The sequence below is a fragment of the Protopterus annectens genome, chromosome 2.part0, assembly GCF_019279795.1.
Source record: "Protopterus annectens isolate FY-2018-M chromosome 2.part0, PAN1.0, whole genome shotgun sequence".
Taxonomy (NCBI): domain Eukaryota; kingdom Metazoa; phylum Chordata; order Ceratodontiformes; family Protopteridae; genus Protopterus; species Protopterus annectens.
In genome coordinates, this window is record NC_056728.1 from 1241075973 (window position 1) to 1241094319 (window position 18347).

Sequence of the window (18347 nt, forward strand, 5' to 3'; positions counted from 1 at the left end):
ACACATGTCTCCACACAGACGACACTTTAGTTGAGAATCAAACAGGACAACGTCTTACTGTGAGGCGACAACGCTACCGCAGCACCACCACTAATGGGCAAAAAGTAAAATGATTCCCTGTTGGAGAACAAATATTTTTCAAATGGGTATTAAAGTACTGGAATTACCCAGTAAAAAAAAATGACAATCTTTTACACTTGCTAAATGTGGCTTTGCTATACAATGGGTGTAAATTAAAATAAATAGATAAAAAAAAACTACTAGCAAATGTAACTGCAGTTTCAGTTACAAGGGCTTGCTGTCTTACTTGCCTCTCATTAAGCTCAGATGCAAACATTCCAGTTAGTATGGAAAAAATAAAGAAAAATGAGTGTGTGTGTGTGTGTGTGTGTGTGTGTGTGTGTGTGTGTGTGTGTGTGTGTGTGTGTGTGTGTGTGTGTGTGTGTGTGTGTGTGTGTGTTTGTACATTAGATTCTCATATAACTTATATTTCAGATGCAAAATATTTCCTCCCACAACAATTATACATGCTATACAAACTTAAACATTATGCAGAAGTAATATTTTACATTAAAAATATAAAACAATGTATATGGTAGTAAAAATTAATAAAATAATCTAAGAAATTGTCCATTATGTATGTACAATTATGCCATATAGGGTGAGCATTACAGGAAAATAAAGAAAGTTCCAGGGGTGGTAAGGCCTCACAACACCCCTGAATAGTTCTTTATTTCCCTGTAATACCCACCCTGTAAGACATTATTGCTTGCTTAAATAATCAGATGGAATATAAACTGCTGAAAAAAAACAGTGAAATCAAAGGTTTAAGAAGAACTTTCTAGCTTACTGGAAAAAAAAAAGCAGTGGAACATGGGATGTTCCAAGAAGCATTGCTGGATAAATTTATATTGCTTCATTCACATTTAATATTATTTTATTGCTCTCCAAAGATGCATAAATACTTGTCTCATCTGCTTGGTAGACCCATTGTTTAGAACATTGACAATCCTAGTGAAAGGGTTAGTCATTTAGTAGACAACTATTTGCAGCTGTTGATCAAATTGCAAAGTTTCTACTGGCAGAGTGTGGCTAACTTTTGCAACTTGTATGTTTTTTTTTGTTTGTTTTGCTTTCTGGAAGGAAGACTGTTTTTTAGGTTCAATGTATGTAGCAAGTCGTTTCATATTCATATGATAAAAGAATGGCCTACATTCCATTCTGAGATGAAGTGTTGTTTTAACTTTTGTGCACAAATTTACTTATTTCTGTTTAAATGATTAGTTTATTTCAATGGAGAAGTATTTGACAGTAAAGCGGTATAGCTATGAGGTCCACATTTGCACTTGGTTATTCAGATTTATTTACAAGTACATTTGAAGACAAATATGTGTATTCAAGCATTTGCTTAAAAGCAGTGGTTTGTTTTTATATTGTTATAACAATATATGTTTTATAAATTTATAAAGGAGATATGTGAATTTAAAAGAGCCATTATCATTTTAAAAGTGGATGACTGTGGAATTTTCTTTTACTTAAAATATTTTTCAAGCAAGCATTAATTGACTAGGTGCTAGTTTTGCATAATGAGCAATAAACTTGAGACTACCATGTATTACAAACACACTGTAGGTAATAATTTTGTGTTAGTATTTGGTGTATAGTTCAGACATTTGATGTAGTTTCTTCTTCTGTTGAATTGGAGCACTAAGATTGTATACAGAAAGAGGTCTTATTTATTATGCTTATTATTGATTTTTATTATTGCTAACCTATTGATGTATTTGTCTACAATGAAATAAGAAAACTTGTGTATTAGTAATATCATAGTGTACATGTAGGCATTTATTTATTTATTTGTTTGGTTATTTAAGGATAGTAGATTGAATGTTACTGGATACCTAAGGTAATGCAAGCGTGATGCTGATTCAGTTAGTTAACCTTGAAGGTGATATCAGCATGCTAGTTATGCTGCAAATTATTTCTATTTTTTAAATATTAATAAACACATTTATGTTCATTTAAATATCGTGTCTATTCATGCATTCATGAATATTACAACAGCTCAGAGTTGGTGTTTGATATTTTCATAGCATTCAATTACACCACAGTTAATTTTAATCTGCCTATGAGCTCATGATTTATGTCACTGTAAAAATGTTTGTATCTCATGTGCTGCAGAGGACATGTAAGGGATATGAAGGTCAGGTTATTTATTAGTACCTGCATTAAGCTCAGGGTCTTGTCCAGAAATGATAAAATGCATTGTGGCCTTATTAGTTATACATCATTACTTTAGAGTCTGTGCTGCCTCTAAAAGTTTACAGTTGACCATTGTGGTGCTTAAATGCACATACAGTTTGGAAGAAAGTCCTGACCTTGATCTTTTTCAGTCACAGTTTCTTTAGTGGCACCAGTATCCTTCAAAAAGCAGTTATTGACACAGAAATATTCTGACAAAAATTAAGCTATGCTTGCAATGCACTTCCAACTAATCAATAGCCTACTCCAATCCATCAACAGAACTGCCTTTTTTTCAGACTAGTCCATACAGTCTAACTCTATGGAAAGAGGTCATGACATACGTAGTGGTTGTAGAACACGGAGGTAAAGAGAAATGTACATGATGAATGTTACAGAGTATAATGTATTACATTATGTACTTCATAAAAATGTTCTGTGTGTCTCAGGCAATTGCCCTTTACAAACACACACACACACACACACACACACACACACACACACACACACACACACACACACACACACACACACACACACACACACACACACACACACACACACACACACACACACACACACACACACTTGCAAATTCTTCTGACTCAACATTGAATATAAGGGTACATTTTTCAGAACACATAAGCTAAACATTTTAAAATATATGTTATACATTGAAGTTAACTTTCAATTTTTCCAGTTCAAGAGTAGTTTTTCATCTCTAAATATGCAAAAGTTCCTAAACTGTACTGGTGTAATTATCAGTTGGTTGATATTTATTTATTTAATTTTTCAAGTGTGTAGCTTTTAAAGACTGATGATCAGCTCTGTATTTTTGCTGACGTCAAACATAGTTTGACAAGAGTATCGGCAATTAAGTATCAGGCTGTAAGAGGATATCAGCATGAGGCTTCTTCCAACAGTCTAGGTTACCTGCATATGTAATCTGTGTGGTGACAATAGTTACATCTGAAATGGATGAAGTGGATAGCCATTCATTCTCTGTGTCTTCTCTGTTCTCTATTTCAGGCCATCATCAGCATTACAGAATTCTGGAAAGCAGCTGTTAGTGTTCAACAGTCGAAAATTTGCTGCTGTGCCATTAATGTGTACAGGCTGCTTGGAAATGTAGAAGGTGTAAGAAGACATTCATTTGTAGACTGAAAGATGTTAATTATCCCATTTCCAAAGCCTTCAGAATAAACTACACCATTTCCTTCATCAGGCAAGTTACTAGGGTAAGTATTTCAATATTAAAATAATTAAATGAACTATGTCATGCTGCAAGAGTGCTCATCTATTTGAACAGCCCACACCCATTTGACAAGTGGAAGAAAATATACATTTACTTTTTGCCACAGATACTAGAGGCAAAATTAATCCCAGATTATATCAGTATCTCACTAGAATATAGGTACCCACATGGCTGCATTACAGATCCATTTGATGGGAATGCACAGTTCCACTCACTACAGCTACATTACAAGGGAATACTCATACAGTACGAGGTGAACTCGCATATAATTAAACAGCAGTCAACAAATATTTGCAGTTTCGAATGTTGGCTTGCAATGCAGGGATAGCTTTTCATGTGTGTGTAATGAAATGATGGGATACTAGTAGAAAGATTTGGAGATGGCTGGAGATACAACATCAAAAAACAAAACTCACAAATGCAGTTTCATGCTATGCAAAGTCCTCAGAAATCAAACAAACTCAAAAATATAATCCAGAACTAAAAAGTATACACCACAGCACTCAAATGCTGTGCAGCTGATTTTATTTTTAGTCAATAGTCTCACAGATAAAGCATAAAGCCTTCATCAGTATCTAATCTGTTCAGGCCAAAAAAGATTGCTTTATATAACCTATTGATTACTTCATCAAACAGTGACCAGTACATACTAAATAAAGTGCAATTATGTAAAAAATACAAAAATAAATACATCACTGCATAAATGCTACATGTATAAATACACAAATAAATACAGCTACAAATGAAGTTATGAACCTTAAAATCTTTATCTTAAAAATGTTCATTTAAACCAGGTATAAGTTAAGCACCCAACATGACAATCCATTGCTTTTCCTCTTTATCTAAACTCTGTTACCAACCTAATTTAATTTGATCTTTTATAGCTATTTTATCTATTCTGGTAAACCTAAAAAGCATTACTGTGCAAAGGCACATGTTGAACATATAGCAAAATAAATCATCCATTCACTCTGGCATATAACTGAGATATGAATATTAAAACTGTGGATGTATTAGCAGAAAAACATGTTTTCATTGTATTTATTACACTACAGGCTGCACAAATATCTACATGGTGAGTACCCCTTTAGGAGTTGTCCCTGTCATGTCACTTAGTTGGGAGATTTCACATAATGAATAAACTGTTGTCCAATAGATTTTCCTTTTCTATATGTAAACATTCTGCTAGTTCTTGTTATACCATAAGACTGTCCCAATATTTATGTATAAGAGATGCTAGCGTTTGTCATTTGACACAAAAGTGGAGACAAATCTAATTGCAGTTTCACTTACTATATTTTCAGTATATTCCAGTAACTCACTCCTAAATTTCTGATCAGCCTTTTCTTTTGCTGCCTTAACTAAACTAATGTTATAACCCCTTTGTAAAAAACTTTTTGTCAAGTCTTGGGAAAAATAACATAATCATTGTTAGGCAAACATTTATTTTAACTCTAAGGAATTCCAAAAAAGGAATATTGTCTGTAACATATTGGACAAATATATAAATATGTATGCTTAGCAGTAGATGAGGGTATTGTTTAGAAAAAAATGAGTTTGGAGTTTATAGTATATGAACCACAGATTCAGACATTTAATTTGCTACCAAAGATCAATAAAAACTGTTAAACCTAATGAAGACCCATGGTGTTCAGAAAATATCACTTATGGAGCCATTTTCTGAATTTCTTACTTAGAATTTAAACCCAATTTTAGCTTTTATTAGATCCAAATTACAAGATATACCTAGATGTCTTATACTTATGGATGATTTATAGATGGAAACATGTTTGTATATGTGTAGTTTGCATGTTAATTCACTCTATACCAAGATACCACATTATGCAGGGTTATTGGCTCTAAAATTTTGATTTCAGACAATTCAGTTATATAGGAGTATACAGGAGTATACAGCTCAGCAAGCTTCTGCTTGGTGCCCTGCAGAGTTCTACAGCAGCAGAGAGACAAAAGAGAGACTTTGGAGTGATTAAGTATCACTTTCCTGCATTTTCTTACTGCCTTTAACTAATTCCACCTAAAATGCCAATTTTCTAGAGTTTCTGTGATTTAAATAGCTTGTTTCAGCTACATATTGTACTTATTCTACTGCCTGCACTTTAACAGTCATTTTTGTGTTTAAATTACCTGTTTAACTGTTGTAGGCTACACACTCAAGTGTGATAGCCATTCCTGTGCATTTAAAGTGTTTTTTGATAGTATCTGCTTTATTTTCTGAAAAAAAATCAAAAAAACAAAAAATATATACTTGTTTTCCTGCCTTTCTAAGCTAGTATAGTCCAGTTTTCAGGTTAGTGCTGAATTCAGGGCTGTGTTACAAGTTTCTGTGTTTGCCCATACCTTACTTGGATAGAAGGAAGTTTCTCTGTTCACTGTGAGAGAGGGAGCTTTGAGCAGCCTATCTGTCCCTGAAGGAGTGGTTTCAGCCCAGAAATTAGTAGTTTATTGGCTATTTTGGGCTAAGTTCTATCTCTTTCATTTCCCTGCTATAAAATCCGCATTTGCGCGGTTTTACGCGCCGGGCAAAGCCGGTTAGCTAGGGTATAACTATTCCCGGCTCCACAAAGTCTACTCTTCAATTTTTCCCTTGGAACAAGACAAACTTTCAACTTAAGCACTCAAACCATTCACTTCTCATACCGGCACTTGCTCAAAACTCACAGCAATCACTAATAAACCTTAGCACTAGACCCCTCCATACTGTAGAGAAGGACAATACTCTCTATTTGATCTTACCAGCCAATCAGTAAACAGTTCACTGTACCTATCCAGGCATGTCCAAAGGGCAGTTTCAGGTGTACTCTCCAATCCAACTGGTGAAACTGGGCATTTTGAGGCAATGTTACAATTGCCTCATGTACACAGACATATCTCTCCTCCTTCCACCAAACACTAATACATGTGAGAGATGCAATTATACAGCCAAACTGGAGGCTAAGCTCTCTCAACCCAAGACTGGACCAGGCAGTCAAGAGGAGAAGGGAATTACTTGCATCACACCACAAGTCTCACATAGACCTATGAAACCAGCACTGGCAAAAAACACACGTAAATACATGAAAACATAGTCGGAGGCTCTAAATAAAAATCTGCAGAAGTAACAGAGACCTCCAAAGCAGACATCCAAGCAACCTCCACCCTGCAACACAAACCATGAAACACATACTTCACAAAACCAGTGTGCCACACTATCACAGCCCTTAAGGCAAAATAACATACCCAACACACTAGTAATAGGTGACTCTATAGTCAGGCACACTGACATCCCACTCACTAGGCTGAACAAGGAGAAGGTTACTGTTAGCTGCCTGTTGCGTGCCAAGATCCGACACATAACACAAGCACTCAGGTCACTCCAGAACAAGTACAGATATGACTCTGTCATTGTCCATGTTGGTGTGAATGACCTGAGCCATACCTCTCTGGACTATATGAAAAGAGACATGGAGGAGCTCTCTGATCATGTAGTCCAGGCCGGTATGACCCTGACCCTGAATAGCATCTTGCCGTCACCAATAAGGATACCACGGTATAGAGAAAAAATTATCAATTTCAACAATTGGCTAAGCTTCTGGTGTCATTCAAAGGGGATCCAGTGTCTGTCAGCCTGGGATGGCATGCTCGACAAGCCACGCTGCTTCACTAGAGATTACTTGCACCTGTCACCCTTAGGCTTTCGAATACTGTCCAAGGCTCTTGACACCCCCATAGTGCCTTTTTTAGGCAAGGCTCAAAAGACAAACCCACCACCGTAAATAGCACAAGTAACAAAAAACTGAGGGTAATGCTACTCAATGCCAGAAGTCTAAACCTCAAAATTCATGCACTCGAGGCACTCCTCCGTATGGAGAAAACCGATATATGTGCAGTAACAGAAACCTGGTCTAAGGCTCCAGGAAGCACCCCAGCACTACCAGGCTACAACTCATACCATACATTTCAGCCACAAATCCCGGACCGAAATACAAAAGGCAGGGGAGTATCCATATTCATCAAGGATACCCACACCTCCAGTTTAGTGGCAGAGCACGATGCTTCAGAGATCATCCACGTGCAACTAACAATGGGAAAAACTGCTATTCAAATTATAGCTTGCAACAGATCACCCACCATGTCCCAGGACCCCCACTCCACATTCCTGAAAACACTGGGAAACATAAAGGTCCTACCAAACACCCTGATATTGGGTGATTTCAATTACCCAAACATTAACTGGGAGAAATACTCAAGTACAAACTCCCTTGCCCAACATTTCCTAGAATTTATAAACTCAAATGCCCTGGATCAGCTGGTCAATACCCCACTAGAAGTGACAACATATTGGACCTGGTAATCACCAACATGGGCGACCAGTGTTCCACACCGGAGGTCAACCCCTCGATGGTTAGATCTGACCATAAACTAATCACTCTGGATACCCACATTCCGTTACCACCCCCAGTCAAAGAAACCACCAGGAAAAACTTTTCAAAAGCAAACTTCACGTTACTTAAGACAGAGGTGGGAAGTTTCAAAGCCCCCATGCTAAAGGATAATGCTGTCCAAGCTGCAAAATCCTCTACTAACGCACTCTACGGGCACCTACAAGAATGCATGGAACGTGCTATCCCAAACAAAACCAAGACTCACTCCTCCAAGAAAAGGAAACCAGTCTGGTGGATCCCTGCCATAAACAAGCTATAAAATAGAAGGAGGAAACTAGTACAGAAAAGAGTAAAATCCCAAGAAGGGAAAGACATCCCTGATCAGTATCAGCAAGAAACTATGTTCCCTCATAAAATCATCCAAGGCTAGCTTCGAAAGAAAAATTGCCATGGACTCCAAAGATAACCATAAGGCATTCTTTAGCTATGTCAAGAATCTAAGTGGCAATTCTCAGATCTGCTCGGAGTTAGTGTAGAATGGCACAAAATACACTGAACCTACCGATATAGCCAATGTCCTGGCAGACAGGTTCAGTGCAAACTTCACCCCCTCTCACCCCCAAAAAGGCCCATAACTATACCAGAAGAATGTAGTGCCCCTGAAATCACAGACACTCAGGTTAAAACAGCCCTCTCCAAAGCCAAAAACACAGCATCAATGGGACCAGACGGTGTCCCAGGCTGTGTCCTACATGAGCTCAAAGATGAACTAACCCCTCACCTAAACACACTGTTTAAACTCAGACTCTTTACAGGCTACATGCCCACAGAGTGGTGCACAGCAACGGTTATTCCACTCCACAAAGGTGGAGCCACAACGGACCCCGGGAACTATCGCCCTATAAGCCTGACTAGCTTGGTCTGCAAAGCTATGGAGCGCATCATCATAGATCTCATTAACAGAGACATTGGAAACCTCCAAACACTGGACCCTACCAGGTTAGGCATTGTTAAGAGCAGATCATGCCTCCTAAACCTAGTGGACTTCTTTGAGACAGTTACCAAGGCTATAGATGAGGGAAAGATGGTCCACACAGCCTACCTAGGCCTTGCAAAGGCCTTCAACACCATTCCCCACTCAGGTATTATAGACAAGCTCATTAGCCTGAACATAAACCCCTACATCATGAGATGAGTTGCCAACTGGCTTACGGACAGAACCCACATGGTAAGAGTTGCAGGAGCTAGGTCTGACTCTAAACTGGTTACAAGTGGCGTTCCCCAGGGCTCAGTTCTAGGACCCCTCCTGTTCGGCATATACTTTTCAGAGGTATAGGCAAGTACAGGAGGACTATGGCTGACCAAGTTCACAGACAACTGCAAACTAAGGGCTATAACTGACTCTCCGGCTGACACAGACATCCTCCAAAAGGGTCTCACTGAGACAGATACCTGGTGTCAAAACCATGGCCTCAAGCTAAATGCCAAAAAGTGCATAGTCATCCCCTTTGGAAAAAACAAAGTACCCACAAACTACCACATAGGTGGTAGCCCCCTAAATACAGAGGACATAATAAGGGATCTAGGGACCCAAGTAGATAGTAACCTCTCCTTTGATAATCACATTGCCAAAGTGGTTAGAAGATCCTTCTATGTGGCCCACCTAATCACAAAAGGGTTTGCATCCAGATCAAAAGAGGTCATTGGGCCCCTCTGTCCATCACTCATCAGACCCATCATAGAGTACAATGCCCCATTTGGGATGTACCTTACAAGACACCTGCAACAACTGGGAAGACCACAGAAGTACCTCACCAAGAGGATCACTGGCCTCAAGCAGATGCCCTATGCAGCTCGACTGAAGAAACTCCAGCTGTACTCGGTTGCATACCGCCTACTCAGAGGTGATCTCTGCCCGACATATAAGGCCATGTCCAACCCAGAATTGATGGACATGCTCCACCTAAAGAAAACCATATACCCTTGAGCCACATGCTCCAGGGATCTAAACCTCACCACAGCAATAAATAGGACGTGCTGGAGGGATAGATTCCTGTCCCAGAGACTTCCCATGCTCTGGAACACGATTCCAATCTACATTAGGCTCCTCGCTAACCCTTTTCAAGAGAAACCTTGACGAGTGGATGGGAAACAGAAGGTTTACCCCCAGGGATCCCTTCAATGGCTCTGCTGGACAGAGTCACAGGGAACTAATCTAAGGGGGGGGGCGGCGAAAGCCAACACATTCTGGCTAGGCTTATAAATGCCTTTGGGCAGATAGCCTAGTACATTCCTATGAACCTATGAACCTATAGTCCAGATTTTAATATGCTTTTATGCCTTACAAAACATATCGTCACTAAGAGGTTACTTGATAATATGTTTTGCACACGAAGGGGATGGTTATTGGTGCTTTATTTGCACCTTTTTATGACATATATAGAGGAACAGTTTATTTATGATGCCAGCCACAAAATCTGCATCTACACCATTGATATTTGTGGCAGATATTTGAATGACTGTTGGCTGGTATGGAGTCAGCACTTATATTTCTTCAGGAATTTATGGATTATTTAAATAGTAATAAGTGGGGCATATTATTTAGTTTTGAATGTCATCAGAATACTTTGGCTTTTTTCATTGTGCAGGTGACTAAAAATGAAGGTGGTACAGTACGAACATCATTAGTTAAGAAACCATTCCATAAAAAAATCTTTGTTAGACGCTAACAGTATGCACCCCAGATAAATTATAAATAAAATTACTTTTTTTTTGCAACCCCTTAGACTTAAAATAATATGTTTCTCCAATGATTATATTAATTTATCGCAAGATAAGACTAGTTAAGACTATGAAAGAAAAGACTGTTCAGAAAGTTAGGAATGATTTACTGGAATATAATCAAATATCTAATGAGGCTGAAACTACCATTAGATTTGTCATCACATTTGGGTTAAATGATAAAATACTAACATCTCATGCATGCATATTGGGATATTCTTATAGTGTAACAAGAACTGGCAGACACTTTACCTGTCCATTGCAAATTTACATATAGAAAAGGAAAATCTATTGGACAATGATTACATAATTGCAAACACGCTACTGATTATTTGAAAGCTCCCAACCAGTTAAACCTACAGATAGAACTGTTAGGAGGTGCTCACCATATGGACATTGTGTAGCTTGTAGTATAATAAACAAAATAAAATCTATTTCCTCTGCTAACAAATCTATGTTGTTGGGTTTTTTTTTTGATATTCATAGCTTGATTACATGTCAGAATGAATGGATGATTTATTTAGCTACATGCACATGTTCAGAATTCTTTGTGGAAAAGCTTCTAGAAGCTTTATAACAAGAAACTCTGAGTAGCTTACTAACATTAGATGTAATAATCAATCAATGTCACTTTTCAAACATGTGTATAAGTACTCTAATGCTTCTTTTAGGTTTACAGGGGTAGAAAAAATAGCTATAAAAGGTCCAAATAAATTACGTTGGCAACAACTTTTGGACAAAAAAGAAAAACAATGGATTGTCATATTACATACTTTGTTTATACCTGGTGTAAATGTACATTTTCCAATGAAGTTTTTAAGGTTCATAGATTCACTCAGTTAAATTTGTTCTTATATTGTGTTCACACCTGTTGCATTTATGCATTGATGTATTTACCTTGGTATTTTTATATACTTTGCACTTTATTTTGTATATACTCTCACTTATTGATGATGTCATCATTAGGAGGTTATATGGGTTACTGTTTTTGGCCTGAACAGATTAGAAATTGATGAAAGCCTTTTGCTTAAATCAGTTTATCTGTGAGACTACACACTCAAAATAAAATTAATTGCACTGTACTTGAGTGCTGTGTTTTTTTTCCATGTTAGTGTTGGATTGTATTCTGGAGATACAATGCTACTATTTACAGTAGATTTACTGTCATGGAAACTAAAGTAAAATATTCCTGTTTCCTGTGTTTAGTTATTAGTTTCACTGTCTATTATCAGAAAATAGCATTTGTGAAGTAATCAAACCCGTAAAGCTATATATTGCTTCCCAGTGATCATTTTTTTTTCTCATAAGCACATCTGTGCAATAAGATTAGTACAGCCTCTAGGAGTTTGATGGCTCACAGTATTGTACTTTTCTTTGCAAAGTGAATTTATCATTCAGCCTTACAACGGCCAGTACCAGCAGACAGTCAAAGTGATCAACAGTAGCAAGAATCAAAATAAGAATAATGGCATCAAATGTCCAGGCTTCAGGTAAAAAAAAAACACTTTATTGTAAGAAATAAGCAAGAGCTTTCACAAACATACAGATCGCTTCATCAGACTAACTTAATGCAACATCACTCCACAATTTAAAGCACTCAGTATCCAATCAGTAGCTCTACATAATTAAACGCATATACCTAGTAAAAAGCATATTTATGTAGTTTAAAAATCATTAGAAATTTATGAGTAAATAAAAACATAATAAAAACATAGTGACAGTTCAGTGTTTCAAAGATAGTCCCTTAAGAAAAGGTTTCAAAGAAGTGGCCCCATTAAGACCTGGTTGTTTATCTGCTTGTAGCATCAAAATCCATCTTTGTTCAACAGCCTCAGTAATATTCCTAACATCACCACCCCTAATAGTGGTATGAATGATCTCTATAGCCATGAATTTAAAATTATGGTCAGTACCAAAGCATAGCATGTGTTGTGCTGGTGCATTATTTTCCTTACAATTCCTTATGTCTCTGTAGTGTTCTAGTATTCTATCTTTAAAAGGACAATTGGTCTTTCCAATGTAAAATGCGTGGCATATAGTACAAAAACAAAAATATACTAGATTAGTGGTTCTACAGTCTGCATAAAATCTAGGTTCTATTTTAAAGCCATTCGTGGGATGCCTATACAGAGCCCCATTATAAATATATTTACATGCTAAGCAAGTTCTACATATATATGTACCTTTTTTATTAGGTAGTCTACGCTCTGTATACATGTGCCTATGTTGGCACAGATGATTTGTTATTCTTAAAAGGAAAATGGGGAACCACACCTATAATACCTTTCAATTCTTCTATAGTATTTAGAATATTCCAGTTCTTCTTAATTATGTTGCAAAAGGGATCAATATTGCTAGAAAAAGACACAGGGAACCTTACATGTTGAGATTTCTGTGAAATCTGTGTCACTGTGGAATCAGTGACAACCACCCTCTCGTTGAAACAAGGTTTACATTTATTTTCTCCTTCAGCCTATGCTGCTTCTATACAGGAGTCAGTCTCATGTTCCTTATAACCTCTCTGTAGAAAGTCAGATTTTAGTTCATTCAGGGCTGTCTATAATTGAGGGTTATCATTATGTAAACACATAACATGATAACATTGTCCCTTCAAAATATTATGTGGGCCATGCCTAGGATACATACTTTCCCTGTGTAACAAATTGTTTTTACGAACTGGTTTTCTATATAAACTTGTGCTAATTTTACTTAAATTAGCCTTATTGATCGTCACATCCACAAAATCAATACAGTTAGAAGAATATTTATAAGTGAATCTTAAGAAATTAGTAGGATTCCCCAAGAACATTATAAAACTTTCCAGTCTATCAATAGTATCACTCCATAATAAAAAAAGGTCATCCACAAAGCGTACATACCATAACACATGTTCAGAAAAAACATTGGAGGACAACACATATTCTTTTTCCCATTTGACAAGTGCTAGGTTGGCGTAGCTGTTGGCACATGTTGTGCCCATAGCCACGCCAACCCTCTGCACATAAAATTCATTGTTCAAAACAAAGATATTGTTTTCCAAAACAATTTCAAGTAATGTACATAACAAACGTACTTTGTCATTACTATAGGATGGGTGTTCATTAAGAATCATTCTGACATTATCTATGCCCCACTCATTTGGGATCACAATAAACAGAGATTCAATATTTTGTGTTACCAACCAATAGTCATATGTAAGATCTCTGGTAACTGTGTATAGTTGCTCAAAAAATTACTTGGTGTCCTTAAGTACAGTTTGATATCTGTCTAATATAGGGTGTAAATTCTTTTCTATAAATATAGAAAGGGGCTCAGTAACCCACCCTCCACCAGACACAATGGGGCGCATTGGTGGACACTCCAAATTTTTATGTATTTTCGGAAGACCATATAACTTGGGAATAAGTGGGTGCTCAACTTCAAAATACCTAAAGAGACTTTCTGATACCATGTTAGACATAAGCATATCAAAAACATAAAAGGAAACTTTCTCAATAATAGCATTTACTACAGTTTTGGACACATTGGTATAGGTATTAGCATCATTCAATGGTGCTTTCATCTGTTGTATATATAAATCATTAGCAAGAAAAACTATCCCCCCACCTTTATCTGCTTGTTTGATAACAACAGAATGCATCTGTTTAAGTTCAGCTAGTGCAGTGTATTCATCCTTATTCATACTGTAGAAACTAGCTTTAGCCCCATGTTCATATTCGTGCCTTATCTGTTCTTCACAAATAGTAATAAAGGCATCTATCATGGCATTCGGTGACTCAATTGAGTTTGTTCAGTATTTTCCCTGAACAGGTCTTGTAACGTCAACATTTTTTAGAAAAAGTTTCAAATCACATAGCATATCAACCAGACTGGCCTTTTGTGCTGTGATAAACGAAAGGCCTTTGTTTAGTAAATTAATTTGTGGTTGTGTAAGCTCAATATCTGAAATATTAAAAACAAGGTTATTGTTACCATGTGTATTCATATTCATCTGTGATGATTTCATGTTTGTACACTGTCTATGAGAGGTAAAGGTTGTTGTTTGTCTCTCCTTCTCCTGCTTGCAGATCTTGCTTTGAAGGGTAGAGATGTTGAAAGCATAAAAGGAGTGGTAGAACCTGCTCTCTTGCCATGCTCCAAGTCCCCAGCTGTTACAAAAGCCACTGAAACAACATGACTTTCAGAATTATGAGAGGTAGTGTGTGTGCTGGTATTCACAGTAGCTTCAGCTCCTCCATTGTCTTTTCATCTAGTTCTGCCCCCAAGATCGGGATGTATTTCATGATTCATGTTTGGAATGCCTCCTGTTGGTCTGGGCTCAGTGGTTAGTGCACTTTATTGGTTAGAGTTCGTAGATGCAGTCTCGGACTGTGAGAGTTGATTGACATTAGCTGGCTGAACAGTTCTATTAGTTCTCAGCCATGAGAAAACAGCCCCATTTTTGAAGTCTGTTAGATCTCTTTGCAATTTTCTAATTTTTGCTGATTGTAACCTTTTCTCATAGGAGATAATGCTGTCATGCAAAGAATATAGCTTATCTCCAATAATTTCAGCAGAGAAAGTATCATAAATATTGTTTTGTAGTACATTAATTCCATCTTGTAATTCTCTTTCTAGTGGGATAAAAAAGTCAATCAAAAGTTGTATATATTCACTGCTGAAGTGTAAATTCAGGCTCTGCCATCTCATCAGTAGTTCTGGATATGTCTCACCATAACTAGGCATATTTAATATCCGCAAGCTCCTTGGGACAACTTTAAACATAAGGCAGGCTTCCAGATAGAAGTGCTGCCATTGTAACCTCTTAAACTTATAAAGTTTGTTTTCCAAGTCTCTGTATATATGTAAAAAGTTGGTATGCATCTCAGCATTGTCTCTCACCTCATGACTGTCATTACTTTCAAGTGCCACGCTAAGCAATGATCAACAGTACTACAACATACTCATGAAGAGACTGCACAAAATGATTTATGTAATCATGTAAAATAAAGCTACATATTATTTTGCCCATATTTGGATTTTATTCTCCCTACTATATATTAGAAAATAGTACTTATGAAATTATTAAGACCATAATGCCATACATTCCTTCCCCAGGGCCAGCTTGTTTCTGCAGCAAATCATATTTGATGATTAAAAACATCAAGTGTGAAGCAAGAACCTGCAAGCCTATATCCACACACAGACATGAGAATCTTGTAAAATAAAGTGAAATACTTCTATTTTCCTATTGCCTACTTTTGAATAATGTTATGAGATATCAGAGAATAGTGCTTGTCAAAGAAATCCAGGCCATAATGCGGAATGTTGCTTCTATGTGGTCATCTTTTTCGCCAAAGTGTATTTGCATGGTAAAATTAATAAATTGTACAGATACTAAGGTGTTCCAAAGTGCTGTATGATCCACATGCAAAAACTGCAGTAAAACATTATTGGTAATCATGTGAAACAATGCGAAATATTCACCTTTCTTATATTTGTCTGTTATTCTTTGTTGCTATATATCAAATAAAGATGTTTGTCAAATAATTAGACCATAATGCTATATATTGCTCATCCAAGCTTATCTTCCTTCAAAACACATTGCATTCCATTTTGATAACTACCACAATCAGGTAAAATTTTCCATTTCTTTTTAAACGTCTCAGTGCCTGATCAGCACCTTTAATGACTATCATCTCATCTTATTTCATCTATCACATCTACAACTTCTTAAGTAAGAACATTTAAAAAAAAAATCACTACAAAGTAATTCCTTACTTGTGTGGTTATATTCTAGATTTCCAGTTATACCAAATTTCGCATTGATAAATGGCCATAGTAAACCCAACATAATATTTTGTCATCCTACTTTCTATTACCTTTTTGAAGATAGCTGATATTTATTTGCCTGATTGTCTTTTGTTTATTTGTGTAATTATTTAACTGATGTTTAGTTTGTTGAGCAGGTGTATCTGAATGAAATGAAACCCATTCACATCAGAATTATAGTGAAGAAAGCTTCTTCTTAGACTTATTTCTCTCTTAAATAGATGCAGTTAAAGAATCTCAGTATATTATAAAATTTTTATTGCATCACTGCATATTTCAGTACCTTTAATCTTCCACATCTTGAACTTTAACCTCAGAATTCCAAGGAAATCTGACTTGCCATTCCTTTCTTGTCTACAGACAGTATTGACACAACACTGCCAAAGATATTCCTGTATCAGCACAGACCATTCTCTTTGTCTCTTTTTTGATATGATTAGCCAACTCATTTTCTATAAGTAAATAACTAAAAATGTTACTGAGTTAATAATACCAAGCAATTCACTGCCACTTCTTGCCAGATTGCATAACATACTGTATTTCAGTTATTCCAGCTTATAATGACCCCAAGAGTAGAACCCAATGTTATTACCGATGCACACATTTATAAGATACTGTAATCCATGTACCCTAGTGAGACTTACTGATACTGTGCAATTTATTTATTTAAACATTAACTATTGTGCTTAAATAAATATACAGAGTGCAAATACATTCCCTTTGATAATATTTCATTGCTAGCTTCTAAACGTGAATGCAAATCAACTCCATTTTAGAATTTTATGGGGTTTTGGGCATTGCCCAAATCAGTGATAATTAAGTAGCGAACCAGGATTTGTGTGATCAGTAATTATGCTGGATGCAGTTTATCAACTCTAAATATATGTTTGTGCATGGCATATGAAAATAAACAGTGAAAATATTAAGCTTTTGGACTAAATTTATGTAAACAGTTTTTTGTTTCTAGAGTATAATGTGAAAATAACCTAATTCTTAATGTGGCTGAATTTTGTTTTCATCCTTGAAATATTTATAAGGCCATATTAAATCCCTCCCTTATGTACCCTACAATGTGTTGAATGTAAACCCAACTTTGGCTGCCTCCTAGTGTATGTTAAAGTACAACCACTGGATATTTTGTTTAACATAGTGCTTGTGGATCCTTGTAAGCCTTATTAAAGTCACACAATGAATACTGACAAAAGGCCATACTGTGCTTTTGTTAGTGACCTGATAAGTGTTTTTAAAAGTCTAAATAGTATGTTTGGGTATCTTGATATAATAACCATTAAGATACAGTAGGTTTTACGCTTATAAAACATTTCACTTCTGCAAAGTCTGCATTATCCTTAAAGTTTAGTCTTTGATGTCTAAATACTTCAAGGTCCCTAAACTGTACTTGTGTAGTTTTCAGTTGGTTGTTAATAGAATAAATATACTATAGATTATTAGACCCCAGATACATTGATTTGCTTTTTTCCTGCTATTAAAGATGCTGCTAATGTTAAATGTATTGTTTTTTTTCCCTCTTTCATTCTTTAATTATATATGTAAACTACTTTATGTATACACACGCACATATATCTCACACACACACACACACACACACACACACACACAATATATATATATATATATATATATATATATATATATACATACACACACATATATATATAATTATATGCAAAATTCATCTTCTGTATTATATTATACTTTTTTATAAAATTTCAACTACATACTTGTGTATATACTTGTATTACATAATTGTTCTACTGTATGTTACTGCTCTGTGGTTGTCCATCTGGTCCAAGGTGATACCTAAAAAGTATATATATATATATATATATATATATATATATATATATATATATATA

General features: G+C 36.1%; 1 protein-coding gene across 1 annotated transcript in view; it reads left to right on the top strand.

The window, feature by feature from the left end:
- LOC122793423 (fibronectin type III domain-containing protein 9-like) overlaps positions 1-18347 on the top strand; it is a 375140-nt gene that overhangs the window by 286042 nt on the left and 70751 nt on the right. Inside the window, exon 2 of the mRNA XM_044061413.1 lies at positions 3271-3479. The gene's annotated coding sequence lies outside the window, so the exon portion shown is untranslated. The remainder of the gene's footprint in view (positions 1-3270; positions 3480-18347) is intronic.